Consider the following 14785-nt stretch of genomic DNA (forward strand, 5'->3'; position numbering starts at 1 on the left):
GTATAAGCCAGTCCCTGTGGCCAACTCCCCGCGACTAAAGGCTGTGCGCAGCCTGGGGGTAGCTGCCTGCGGCCAACCTCGCAGCATAGAGTTGGCTGCCAGCATGGGTTTGAAGCAGGGCATGGCCACAGGCTAGGCCGGGCAACCAGAACCCCCCGCACCCCCCACCCACTGCGCATGTCTGAAAGCTGTGCGTGGTTGACAATACATATGGTAATAAAATACCCATGCCCTTCGCCCTCGCCATGCATTGCTAGCTGCCCCACATACTACATCACTCATGACATCTTCTATGACATTTCACCTAACTATAACGTTGCTTTATCTTAGTTGTTTCAGTATATATATATATACACACACATATATATATATATATATACACACACATATATATATACACACACATATATATATAGACACACATATACACACACACATATATATACATATATATGTGTGTGTATATATATATATATATATTCTTTTTTTATTATATATATATATATATATATATATATATATATATATATATATATATATATATATATATATATGTGTGTGTGTGTGTGTGTGTGTGTATGTGTGTGTTCAGGAGGGAGTATGGCACTGCACCCACTCGCTGCAGGGCCATGCATCCTGGTCCTTTCCTCCTGCACAGACATACCCCCACCCGTCCCCACCTCTGCGCCCTTGCTTTGTCTCCTCAGACACCCCTGGCCTGTCTGCGTCTTTGTGCTTGTGCCTCAAGCTCTCGTTTTCCTCTCTCTGCTCAGCAGCTCCCAGTCTCTCCCGGCACCGGCCGGCGGGCCATGCTTTTCTCCATTCTTCCCTCCAGCCTTGTCCCTTCCCAGTCACCCTCCCCTTCTCTCCTTTTGCTCTCTGGATTCCCCCCTTCACGGTCCCTCCCCTGGTGTCCTCCTCCTGCCCCGTCTCTTCCCACCTCTTCTCTTTCCCTCTGTCTCTCTCCCTGCCCCTTCGGTGCTCCTCCCCACCTCCTCACCCCTCTGTGCCCTCCCTCTTCCCTCCCCTGGCTGCCCCAGCCCGTGGAGGGCAGGAGGCGGAGCCGCCTGCATGGGCTGAGCTGGCAGGACCGCGGTTCAGCCTTGAAATGGAGAATTTGGTCTGAAACCGATCAGAGCTGGTCATTTTCAGACAGCTCCGCAGGGCCGCCATCAATCACCCTCCTCCCTGCCTCCCTCCCACTCTCCACCCCGCCCCCTCCTCCTCCTGCCTCTGCCAGCACCTCAGATCCTGCAGCTTTGCTTCTCCTCCGTACCCCCTGGACCCCCTCCTCTCTGTACAGAGGGGGGCAGACACCCCTTCCCTGCACCCCCCCAGCCCGCAGACAGAAGCCCCCGCCCTCCCCGTGCTCCAGCGGAGCCAGGGCTGCTCTCCGGCGCCCCGGCCCTGCAGATGTGGCCATCAGAGCCAGCCAAGCCAGAGGAGGGTCCCTATTCCCAGCAGGGGAGCGGGGGACAAAGGGCAGGGCCCCCCCACGCACCTCCCTGTGACCCGATGACCCGCTGCTGCCGGCCCACCTGGACTCTCTGAGAGGCCCGGCTGCTGGAGACCCCAGGATTCCTTGCACCCCTCTATTGGATCTGTGTCATTCTTTGGAGCCCAGTGACTCTGCAGGAGGGGCGCACCCCGGCCCCTCCCCTCAAGGGAACCGGACTCCGAGCCACCTGCGCTGTGACCAAGGTAAGCTTCGGGGTCCCCCTCTGGCTACCTGCGGGGTGGTCACCTCCATCCAGCCTTTTAAGCGTGGACTCTATGGTTCCGTGAAGTGGATTGTGTTTTTAAGTAATGTGTCTCCTGTCTGTGCATTTTTGGGGGGGGGGGGGGGGGGGGGTTGAGGGGCGAGGGTGAGTGGGGTAAGTGGGTCCCCCAACTCCAACCTAGACTTACCTGCTATTATCAAAACCTGCCGTGAAGGGCAAGTGCTTGTCACCCTCCCCCCACCTGCTCCAAGAGCCAGACTGGCACTGCCCCCGCACCAGTTACCTTTTTAATAGGCATTGTTGTTGTCTAGTGTGGGTAGAAACTTTCTGGAGAAGTTGTCAGTCTTTGCGTCGCTGGCAGCATATGCAGCAGGAATGCGTGCAGGGGCTGCGGGTGTTTTAAGGTGGCTGCTTCATGGGGCGCGTCGAGCAGCTTCCTGGTCAGGTGGCGGGGTAGGGTGGGATGGCGCGGCGGCCAGCGAGAGGGACCCTGCTTTGGTATGGAGGGAGAGCTGCCGGGGCGAGGAAGCTGCGGGTGATGGGCAGTATCTGAAGGAGACAAGGACCAGCCGTGAGGATAGCGCACGCACCGGCCGTGAGTATAGGGCATGCACCACTGAGTTTAGGACACGCACCAACCTGAGTATAAGGCATGCACACGTGAGTATAGTGCATGCCCAGGGCACGCACCGGCAGAGTATAGCGCGCGCACGGGCCATGAGTATAGGGCATGCCCAGGGCACGCACCGGCCGTGAGTATAGGGCACGAACCGGCCGTGAGTATAGGGCACGCACCGACCGTGAGTATAGAGCGTGCACCCGTGAGTTTAGGACACGCACCTGCCGTGACTACAGGGCACGCACCTGCCGTGAATATAGGGCACGCACCGGCCGTGAGTATAGAGCGTGCACCCGTGAGTATAGGGCACACACCTGCCGTGAGTATAGAGCGTGCACCCGTGAGTATAGGGCACGCACCGGCCGTGAGAATAGGGCATGCACCGATGAGTATAATGCATGCGCAGGACACACATAGGCTGTGCAAGACCGGCTTCAGCGCTGATGGCGCCCTGTGAGACAATCACTCCCCCATGACCACCTCTTCGGGTTCTCTTCCTACCACCTGCAAAAGTGTCCTGTCCCTTAACTCTCCCATCATAAGATATTGCTAAACACAGCGCCCCCGTGAGGTCACAGCACCCCCCTCCACAGGTCAGCGCCCAGTGCGACCGCACCCGTCCCACTGCCCTAAAGCCTGCCCTACGGCCGTGAGTTTAGGGCACCCACCAGCAGCGGACACCAACACCTGCTCTGGGTTGGCATATACCAGCTCTGAGACTCAGAAGGGCACAGCAGGACCCTGTAGCTCCTGCGATGCAGGGGAGGCCCTCGTCCATTTAAGAGGCATCCATTCAGCTAAAGACCGATGAACGTCTATGAGATATGGGGACTCGGGGCCCTCTTTACATTCCGCAGGGGGCCCCTTCATTGTCCGTCACCCCACTGCTGAGACTGAAGACAACCCGAGGCGCGGCCCACTGGGGGCAGAGCCTGGCGCTCTCACCATAGGACAGGCACACCTCCGAGCAGAGGCCCGGCGTCTGCTGTGAGGGCGGTAGCTCTGAGCGCCACAGACACACCAACCAGCTCGGGGTCAGAGGTCAGCCAGCCCCGTGCCGGGGGCATTCCCTGCTCAGAGTCTGAGTGCAGCAGGCCAGCCCTTAGCAGGTGCGACCCCTCTTTGCAGGCACCAGCTAGGAAAGCAAGCACAGACCCCGATGCCAGGAACTTCCTCTGAATTTGTAGCAGGCACCCGCTGTACCTCCGGGGACGCTTCCAGCTCTGACCCCAGGGGCAGTGTGCATCTGTTGTGAGGCTGTATGTAGCAGGCACCAGGTCTGAGCCTGGGAGTATCGAGAATGATATCTGTTCATGCCATCTATTCGCGCGCAGTTTCCCCATATCACCTTTCTCTCCACAGCAGGCGTGCCCAGTTCTCTCTGTGCACCAGTTCCTCCCCTTCTTTATCTCTCTGTGCACAATTGTCTGCCCCCTCCCTGTCTCTATCCAGATTGCAGGTTACCTTCCGACCAGAACACATCCTATTATTTCTTAGTTTGTCACTGCCCTAGCCGCAGTTTTCTCTTACCTTCAGTGACCTTTGTTGCTGTGCACGTTTCTCCCAGTTCACCCAAACTACCCTCCCCCGTGCGCACAATGCTGTTTACCTTCTTCCTGTCCTTTTCCACAGTGGACAGGTTCCTATACCCCCCTCCCCCCGACTCTATCTAATCACCCTTTTCTCTTTGTTTGTAGCTTTTAACCCACCACCCTGCCTCTCAATATAATTATGTTTACCATGTCTCTGTCAAATCCCTGTGCAGTTCCCTCTGCACCCCTGCTCTTTACATTCTTCAAGCAAATGACTCTGTTAACATTTTCTTCCCTAGCTCTCTCGCTGCACAATTCTCTTTTTTTCTCCAATTGCCCTGCCTGTCTCTTGTTTCTATCGCAGTCGAGTTCTATGGTTACCTTCTCTTTTCCCTTTTTTTGCATCAATGTTTTCACTCCCACTTCCTGTGGTCTCTGTTTAGGCAAAGTTTAACATTTTCCACCCTTCATCTCCCTTATATAAGCCCAGTTCTGTTTCTCGTCTTCCGCCTCCTCTCTGTGCACAGCTCTCGCAGCTTCCCTCCATTCCACAATCTCTCTCCAAACTTTCTGATGTTTACCTCCTCATCTTTCCATACATGCACAATTTTCTGTCTATTCTTTCTCTTGCTTCAATGTATTCTCTGCTCCCTCTCTTTGCACACTTTTCTGTTCTTACCCTCTGTTTAAACCCAACCTCTCTGTGCTGTTTGTTTTCTTTCTTTCGCCCCGCCCTACATCCTCACACTCCCACAGCTGTTAACTGGTCCCTGCTAGGGACTATCAGGCACTTCGAACTTTTCAGCAGCAGTAAGCTGGGTCTTGTAGATTGGATTTTGGCATAGACCATAGATCTACAAGATCTAACACTTGTAAAGCTGCTGGATGAGAAATCAGGACCCTCTGGACGTGCCCCTAGAGACACAGGGGCAGTTGAGTTGACCGCTCCATCTATGTGTAGAGTTTCCATATTACCTTCTCTTTAAGCCTCCCAATTAATTGTATTAACATCCGCCCTCCTCTCTTTCTCTTCCCCATATATTTATGCCATGGCGGTGAACATAAATGTAGTCCCACATCCCAGCATCCAACAGTTGTCGTTGAGAGTAAGGGGAACGACATCATGACCCACTGTCATGGCCCCTCCCAACACTCAACAGTGGTAATGAATAGGGCCAATGAAATGATGTGATTCTGTAGCAATGGCGTTTCTGTATAGTTGTAGAGTTGTTGCATTTGCCACATAAATCCTTCATTCACTGTATAAACTGAAGATTTTAACCCCCAAAAATGTTCTTAGCTCAAATGATTCAAAAGTTATTTAAAACATGTGTAAAGGGTTCTTGCGCAGTGGAAGGCCCTTCGCAAAACAAGACTGTCATCATTCAGTTGCTTATTGGGCCATTTGGTTGTTAAACAAGTACTAATGAGGCAACATCCTTGCCCAGATAGTGATACTATGAGTAAAAATAGCAAAAAACTAAAGTAATATTATCACAAAATGTACTGCATTATGCTGCATAATTTGCCTTTGCTGTCAGGATAATTTAGTCAAACTTGTTGCAGAATTTGGTCCTCCCCTGCTGCATAATTCCATAGGTCCTGGTAATAAATAACATTTTGCACTATGCACATTTGGAGATCTGCGCACCTCAAATGTTACGGTGACCCAATTTCAAGTGTCTGTGTTGATGTAGATGCACTCCATATAAAGTAGCAGCTCTCCCAGAGTTCCCTAAATTAACCACCTCTCTCTCTCTCTCTCTCTCTCTATATATATATATATATATCTATACTACTATTATAAAGCAAGAACTTTGAACCTTTGAGGCGGGTAAACTCGGGAACCACAGCGCCAATCCACACACCTGATACATCATTGTATATCGTCAGGGTGTGCAGATGGACATAGGCTATAAACACTATAAAAATATGCGTTATTTAAAAAATGTACCTTAAAAAAAAAAGTAGTCCCTTCGAAGAAGCGCCGGCCGCGACCTGCGTGCTGACGTCAGGAGCGCGGGGAGGAGCGGCGGATATGGCGTGGGGGAGGAGCGATGACCAGCGGCGGACAGGCGGTGAGGACCAGAGGACAGGCGGGAGGAGCGTTGACGAGCGGCAAGGAGCGGCGGAGCGGTGAACTGAGAAGCGCAGGGAAGGAGCAGCGGCTGAGGTTAGGCTCCGGGGGACCCACGGACAATGTTGGGGCAGGTGGGGGTCAGGGCAGGCGGGGGACGGGGCAGGTGGGGGACGGGGCGGACGGGGGCCCGGGCTGCTGGACAATGTCGGGGCGTGCGGGGTCCCGGGCTGCTGGACAATGTCGGGGCGGGCGGGGTCGGGGAAGCCTGATTGCGGGCTGCTAGTATATATATATATATATATATATATATATATATATATATATCCACATTCAACAAAGCTCCTACTGCAACCCTTCGCCTTACGTGGGTGTGGCTCGAGCCGGCGGAGCAGCCGGAATCAATATCCAAAGAGTAACGGCGTTCCTCACGAGCACTCAGACAAAGGACCACACAGCAAACCACAGGATTACCAAGACGATAGATTTATTCCTTCATAAATCTCGTGACGCGTTTCGCACTCCAGAGAGTGCTTGATCAAGCACTCTCTGGAGTGCGAAACGCGTCACGAGATTTATGAAGGAATAAATCTATCGTCTTGGTAATCCTGTGGTTTGCTGTGTGGTACTTTGTCTGAGTGCTCGTGAGGAACGCCGTTACTCTTTGGATATATATATATATATATATATATATATATATATATATATATATATATATATATATATATAGTCCATAGCTATGGCTCAGATGCACTTTCCATTGGGATGGCATTTACTGGCTTGCTAATAACTTTGAAACCATGTTGAATCTACACAAAAGGTGGAATATATATATTTGTCTTGCTAGTGAAAACAAATATTGCCCAATAACGTTAGTTGTACCTACTTGACCAACAGAAATGAATCCATACATTTACTGGGCACCTGGTTGGTGAAGCAGTGCAATCCACGCCTTCCGTCTTCATGGTAACCTCTCTTTGGTGCAGACATCATCCGGTAAATGCTGTAAGTCTTGGCCAGGTTCATGGCACAGACCCTCCAGCAGCTGAGGCCTCCCAGAGTGACCAGGTTCACAGCCAGTAGGTGCAGTTGCAGCCTTCTAGTCATATGCGGCTCTCAGTGTCGAGGTGCAGTCATGGCTTCCCAGACTGATCAGACTCACAGATGGAAGGGGTTCTTCTTGATTTTCTGGTGTCCATGACAGCAGTAGTACTTTACAGCCTCTAGTGGTTGATGACCACAATTGAATTGGTGTAGTCTTTGGAGAAGTTCTCAGGTAGGGACTGTGCAGAGAGCCTGGGGATCCACTCACAACACAGGTTGCTCTTGGCCAGTGGTGTAGAAGGGGGGGGGGGGGCTGTCCTTTCCAGGCAGCATACATTTCGGGGGTAGCTCCACACCCCCGCTCTTCAGCGTGGCCTCGGGCGGCAAAGGCGGCAGAGTGCCTAGCTACGCCACTGCTCCTAGCTTTGCGCTCTTATACTGTTTACTTTCTCTGAGTGCTCTATACACAGGGAACCTGCTGGTCTTCTCCTTGGCAGTCTTTCCTTCAAGGCCGGACACACTCCTTTACTCTCGAAGCAGGCAGGCTTCTAGGCGCCAGGGAGATCTTCAGCTGCTCCAGCAGAGAATGCAGACTTCAGGTGATTTCCTTTCACCTCCAGGAAACTGTCAAGCAGGCACAATCCCTGGTTATACACAGTGCTTTAAATGGAAATACAGAAGTGCTGGTACTCTCTATTCAGAGTACCTATAGCTCCTCAGAAGTGCCAGTATTTTCCAATTAAATGTATTACAGCAGAACTAAAAAGCGCAGGCACCCTCCCTTTCAAATTAAAGAAGTGCCCATACTCAATACTGGACAGTACCTGCCCATTTAAAACACTGGGTATTCAGCGGCTCTTTGGGTGCTTTCCAGAGCACACCATTTCTTGATCAAGAAGAACCTAAGACAGGAACAAAGTGCTGTGGTTGGATCCCACTTTTTAAAACATTGTACAGACAGGATGTGTGAATCCGCCGTATTAAACTTCAGAACCTGTTTAGGTTGGTTCTCCTTTCAAGTGTCATACTTCAGTTGCTCCCCAGACACAGCTTTGGTGTAAAGTGATGTGTCTCACTGCTTATAGCAAAGGGTCTGTTTCCAAGGAGATGCACTCACCACATTGATGCAGTGAGTGAGGTATGTGTACCAGGCTGTCACATCCTTTCTAAAGTAGTAATTAGGAACAGACAAAAGGGAAAGCCTGATCTAGAAATGTCCTCACCTTGAACAATAGAAACTGCAGCCCCGGCCTCAACCGTGACCCAAATGACAATGCTCAGGTAGAACTGATCATCAGTCCCTTGGAAACTAAGACTTCATAGGATTTCTAAATGTAGCCTGTCTCCATCCTTCCCACATTTATGTTTGGATCCTCAGCATCCAGCTACAGGAATGCACACAGTACACTTCCAAAGAAGCTGTCTCCATCCTCCATATTGTTCCAGGCTAAACGAGGGCATCCAAAATGGATCCCATTGGCTATAGTACTCAAACTCATCCACTGGATAGCGCTTTACTGCTACACAAGTTTTCCAAGTATGCTACAAGGATGTGTGAATGCTCTCTCCTTGTGCCTCTTATTGATGTGCAAGGGAACCTCCAGGGGTCACACTTTCTCAGAGAGGTGACTTTCCGATGCAGCTGGCGGGCATGCAGCATCTTGTAGTGGGCACAGTTTTCATGCTCATGTTTGCACCCCCTTCATTCACACATCTGCCTGCCATTCCAGCAGCCTGCTGCGGCTCCCTTTAGGCTAGTGAATACCTGGATCAGTCAGAGTTAGGGAACTCTTCTTTGGGGTCTGTCGAAGTTGAGGGTTCCTCTTGGGACAGATGACTGCGTGTTCTCTTGTGCAGTGTTCCTTAAATTCACCTTTGTCTCTGCTGACTGACTACAAGGTCTATTTTTGTATATCTGTTTATGGACAGCGTAGTTGTCAAACAGATCTTTTGCTAACAATACGAGAAGTGTGGCCGTAGAGTGGGCTTTTGGGTCTGCCGTTTAAAACCATTGACTTTTTTCAAACAGCCGTTAGTTTGAGACTTTGTTGTATCTTGGTCACCCCAGTAGAGTATCCTCTCTCCCCTAATGCTATTGGATGTTTGTATCCTTCTACTTCTACATCAGTACTTCTGTTGAACTGCTTGAGAAATAACTATAGCCCTCTCTATTCTGCTGTTGCTGAATTCTTTACTGTATATCCCTTAAATGCTAAAGCTTCAAACGTTAGCACATTAAACCTAGACCTATTGACTATGCCAATGATTGTTCTTAATTGGACGGGACAAGATGTAACTTTGTGGCATTCGCTTTCTCTTCAATCTATCACTTTGGAAATCTATCTAATTTCTACACGCTATATTCACACTAAGTTTCCTGAAGACATCGCTGACCCCTAACATAATAACATTTATCCACTTACTGTCATTCATTGCCCAAACAGGGACATCGGTGTTACCAATTAGTTTTTGCATCCATTGACCGACCATAAAGTAAAGTCTGCTTGAGTTGAAGATCAAAGGGTGATCTCGTTGCCTGCTCCATTTGCTGTGGTGTCTAAGCAAGCATTGTCCTTATTCAACACAGGGCCACAAAATTGATTTAAATCCCAGCAATGCTCTCTTAATCAACTTAATCTGTGAAATAGCATGGGCCTTATCTGTTGCGTTACTACCAATAATGTTGGGTGTGACATAAACAGGACCCTTTTTACGTCTTGCTGACAGTACAGCGTTGTACGTGACATATTGTTATTAATTATTTCAAAGATTTTTAGTGGACTTTGGCTGAACCTAGAGGAGTATTTCTCTCTTACCTCATGCTACTGGCTATTTGATCTAACATCCTACTTCATATAGAGTGCCTGCATTACTGTTTCTGAGTGACTATTTTGAATTTCTAAAGTACAGTAAATCATAACACTTTTTTATCTCATGCATGCATTACAGATATAATGTAGTCCTTTTTAGGTCCCTCTCTGGTTTGCTAAAGACATATTGGGGACATTCAGAAAGGTGACCAAGGGATGCATTCTGTCCATTTCTGACCATTGGCTTTGTGGTTTCTAACTCACATATTCTGGCTTTCTATTTGCTGGCTTTATTTGTTTTAGCCTTCCCACCTTGAGCTCAACCCTCCAGTTGCCCAAACCTTGTTTTCTGTAGTGTTCCATGCACTCTCCTTCTGTAAACATGCCTTTCAATCTTGTTCTTTCCTGGTCACATGTGCTGTGCATTCAAAGACAAAGGTCAAATGTCAAGCTGTCTTCAGAGGGAGCTTGGTGTTTACTTTTATTTCTTTGACTTCAAAGTGAGAAAATGTATGTGACAATCCTGCGGAGTACCCATGTAAGAGAAGAGGTTGTAGGATGTTTTTTTCCTAGCACACAATAAAAAACAAGCATTGACAAAGCCAATAGGTTGCACCTATGCAAAAGCTATTGGCTTTGACAATGTGTTTTAGCCATTATGTACTCCAATATGGCTACTGTTCACCATGGCTAAAAGTTAGGGGCGTGCAGTGCTGTAGATCGGAGTGCGTTAGATTTGGGGTAGAATGGAATGGGGTTGATTAGAGTGCAGTTGGGTAGATTGGCGTAGAGTGGGGTAGAATGGCGGGGGTGGATTGAAGTGGGGAGTTGGGTAGCTTAGTGTAGAAGATTGGAGTGGGTTTGGTTGAATTGGTGTGGAGTGGGGTAGATAGAAGTGGGGTAGATTGCAGTAGAGTGGATATGTGGGGGTAGTTGGAGGGGAGTGGGGACAATTGGAGGAGAGCAGAGTGAAGTGGATTGGGGTTGATTAGAGTGGAGTGGGGTCGAGTAGGGTGGAGTTGGGTAGTTTGGAGTGGGATGGATTGGGTGAGTTATGGTAGGATAGAAAGGAGTGAAGTGGGGTAGTTTGGAGTGAGGTAGATTGGAGTGGAGTTGGACAGAATCATATGGGGTAGATTAGGATGGGGTGGGATAGATTGAAGTGGAGTAGACTGGGGTAGATTGGAGTGGGGCGGTTCAGATAGGGAAGATTGGAGAAGGGTAGTTTGGGGTAGAGTGCGATAGGGTAGATTGGAGTGGGGTGGAGTGGGTTATATTGGATTGGAGTGGGGTAGATTTGGTTGAAATGTTGTAGACAGGAGTGGATTAGGGTAGATAGGGTAAAGTGGAACAGAGTGTGGTAGATTGGAGTGGGGTGGGGTTGAGTGGAGTTTGACAGATTAGAGTGGAGTCAAGATTGGAGTGGAGTGTGAGATTGGGGAAGAGTATAGTGGGGTAGATTGGAGTGTAATGTAGCGGGATATGTTAGGGTGGAATTGGGTAGATTAGGCAGGTTAGAGTAGGGTAGATTGGAATGGAGTGGGATGGATTTATGAGGGATGATTGGAGTGGGGTAGTTTGGACTGGAGCGGGGTAACCTGAAGTGCAGTGGGGTAGAGTGGGGTGGGGTGAAGTGGATTGTGGTAGAGTGGGATAGATTGGGGTGGAGTAGATAGGAGTAGATTGGAGTGGTGTGTGGTGGGGTAGATTTGAATGGGTGGATTGGTGTGGGGTGGGTTAGATTGGAGTGGGGTCGATTGGAGTGAAGCAGAGTGGGGTAGATTTAGGAAGAGTGGAGTGTGGTAGAGTACAGTGGGATAGATTAGAGTGGAGTGGGGTAGATTTGGTGGAGTGGAGTGGTGTAGATTGTGGTTGATCGGAGTGGGGTATATTGGATTAAATTGGAGTGGGGTAGATTGGAGTGGTAGATTGGAGTGGAGTGGGGTACATTGGATTGGAGTGGAGAGGAGTTGGCTAGATTGCAGTGGAGTGGAGTAAATTGGAATGGAGTGTTGTAAATTAGAGTGGGGTCGATTGGAGTGGAGAAGAGAGGAGCGGGGCAGACTGGTGTAGTCGGGTAGATAGGAGGGCAGTGAAAGTAGACTGGGGTATATTTGCGGGTCGTGGGGTAGATTTGCATGGAGTGGGGTCGTTTGGAGTGGAGCGGGGCTTATTGCGATATATATGTGAGAATGGGACAGGCAGCCTCAGCACCTGTGACTTTTGTGGGTGACATCACTCTCTGTGACCAACCTAGCCTGACCCTGGTTACACCGTCTAGATGGTCTCGTCTGCAAGAAGTAGGGCCTTTCCGCTGGAGCGTGTGACTATTTTGTCTCATTGATGCAGTAAATATGCTGAATGTGGGGGATATTGGGTGCCTTAGTCAGAGGAAACAGTACTATCAGGGGGAAAGGGGCAGGTTCAGTCCTGATTTGATGCAATCACGTCAGCAGCGCATTGGTGCAGCTCTGATGGTGGTGAGACTGGAGGGGAGGAGGGACAGACACATCTCCACGTTGAGCCCAGAGTTTAGGTCTTGCGTTACAGTAGCTGGTCAATGGTATTTTCCAAACGTGGACTTGAAGGACAGGCATATAGGAGGAGTAACATTGTGGATGCCTTCGTTGAACTGTCTGCCGGAATAAAACTTTGTTTACATCAAATCAGAACCACCCCTAACACGGGAACCGAACTTGAAGCCGGAAGTTGCTGCCTACATCTCCCTCAATGCCCCGTCCATATCCTGAGATCACTAAAAGAACAGCCGTGGCGCCACTTTATATTTTGGAGACCATCTCTTGGAGGCAGAACATGTGAAACCCTTGATAGAACTCAGCAGTCCAAGAATCAACTGGAAATCTTGCTCTGAAGTAAAATTTTGCTAATGACAAAAGTGCGGAGGAGGAGGAACAGAGACAGGCATTATCCGTGACTTCTTGTTCCTGTTAGTGTTACTTGAAGAAAAATAAACTAGGCTATGGAACAAACAACACCTGCGCAATGGTAATATTCACCTGCACCCGCACAGCAAATGGAACGTAATTAGCCTATTAAATAGCTCAGTGGGTTCATGCACCTGCAGCAAATATTTGAATGTAGCTTGAATTTCAGTGAGCCAACTCAATCATCTCAGTAATGAAAATATCAGCACCATTGAGGTGAGTGAATAAGAGGATTCATGTCTGACCAGTATATTAGTTAATTGGACAATCACAGAATTGTCTGTGTGGTAGATGGATTGTGATCGGTGCTTAATTTGTAAACAAATTAGTGCCAGAGCTCTCATCAGGAGGGTACAGAAGCTTGCACCACACATTGACCCTGCCATGTTGCCGATGACATTAACAACACAACTACTAAGCATCACACTCCTACCAGGGTGACAATTCAGACTATTCCCAGCCCCTGAAGCTTTAAGAATGGCTTGGGCGGCAGATATTAGTCATTTACAATGTAGATTGAATTAATAATTAACTGTTGACCGCCGCTGTCTCTACTGCCGCCGGTGAAATCGATACAAAAGGGGATGGTGATGGACGGAGCATCTGAATCAATCAAACACTCACACCCAGTCAAAAGAACTGGGTTTAATCCATCACCGTTCTTTAGCCCTCTCTGCCACCCGAGTTCAGACATGGGTATATGCAAATCAGTCTGACCCTGTGCCTCATGGGTTTTTGGAAAAGGTTCTCAGCTGGGATGGTGCAGTGAGCTAAAAAACGGTGATGGATCAAGCCCTGATCTCTTGACTGGGTAGGAGTATTCTGCATCTTTCAGAAACTCTGTCCATCACCACCCCCTTTTCCAAAATCGATTTTGTCCACACTAAGTGTGGGAGGGTATACTCAGACGTGAGTCCCTTGCTCATTGCACCATCAGGATTCAAGCAAGCCGGGCCGACGACGGCTGAAATGCAAGAAACCGGTCCCCGGAAGCTTGTTTCCTTCCCAGTATAAGAATTGGCTTGGTAGTTTGCTTTGCCCTCTTCCCATCATGCACTGGGACAGGAACAGACTAATTTGCATGTAGCCAGGTTCTGAGCTGGAATGGTGCAGTGAGCTAAAAAACGGTGATGGATCAAGCCCTGATCTCTTGACTGGGTAGGAGTATTCTGCATCATTCAGAAACTGTGTCCATCACCACCCCCTTTTCCAAAATCGATTTTGTCCACACTAAGTATGGGAGGGTATACTCAGACGTGAGTCCCTTGCTCATTGCACCATCAGGATTCAAGCAAGCCGGGCCGACGACGGCTGAAATGCCAGAAACCGGTCCCCGGAAGCTTGTTTCCTTCCCAGTATAAGAATTGGCTTGGTAGTTTGGTTTGCCCTGTTCCCATCATGCACTGGGACAGGAGCAGACTAATTTGCATGTAGCCAGGTTCTGAGCTGGGATGGTGCAGTGAGCTAAAAAACGGTGATGGATCAAGCCCTGATCTCTTGACTGGGTAGGAGTATTCTGCATCATTCAGAAACTCTGTCCATCACCTCCCCCTTTTCCAAAATCGATTTTGTCCACACTAAGTGTGGGAGGGTATACTCAGACGTGAGTCCCTTGCTCATTGCACCATCAGGATTCAAGCAAGCCGGGCCGACGACGGCTGAAATGCAAGACACCGGTCCCCGGAAGCTTGTTTCCTTCCCAGTTTAAGAATTGGCTTGGTAGTTTGGTTTGCCCTGTTCCCATCATGCACTGGGACAGGAACAGACTAATTTGCATGTAGCCAGGTTCTGAGCTGGGATGGTGCAGTGAGCTAAAAACGGTGATGGATCAAGCCCTGATCTCTTGACTGGGTAGGAGTATTCTGCATCATTCAGAAACTCTGTCCATCACCACCCCCTTTTCCAAAATCGATTTTGTCCACACTAAGTGTGGGAGGGTATACTCAGACATGAGTCCCTTGCTCATTGCACCATCAGGATTCAAGCAAGCCGGGCTGACGACGGCTGAAATGCCAGAAACCGGTCCCCAGAAGCTTG

General features: G+C 49.2%; 1 protein-coding gene across 1 annotated transcript in view; it reads left to right on the forward strand.

The window, feature by feature from the left end:
- The first annotated feature begins 1090 nt into the window (after positions 1-1090).
- Positions 1091-14785, forward strand: part of GLIS2 (GLIS family zinc finger 2) — a 196620-nt gene continuing 182925 nt past the window's right edge. Inside the window, exon 1 of the mRNA XM_086941393.1 lies at positions 1091-1701. The gene's annotated coding sequence lies outside the window, so the exon portion shown is untranslated. The remainder of the gene's footprint in view (positions 1702-14785) is intronic.

Source organism: Lissotriton vulgaris, chromosome 10, assembly GCF_964263255.1.
Source record: "Lissotriton vulgaris chromosome 10, aLisVul1.2, whole genome shotgun sequence".
Classification (NCBI taxonomy): domain Eukaryota; kingdom Metazoa; phylum Chordata; class Amphibia; order Caudata; family Salamandridae; genus Lissotriton; species Lissotriton vulgaris.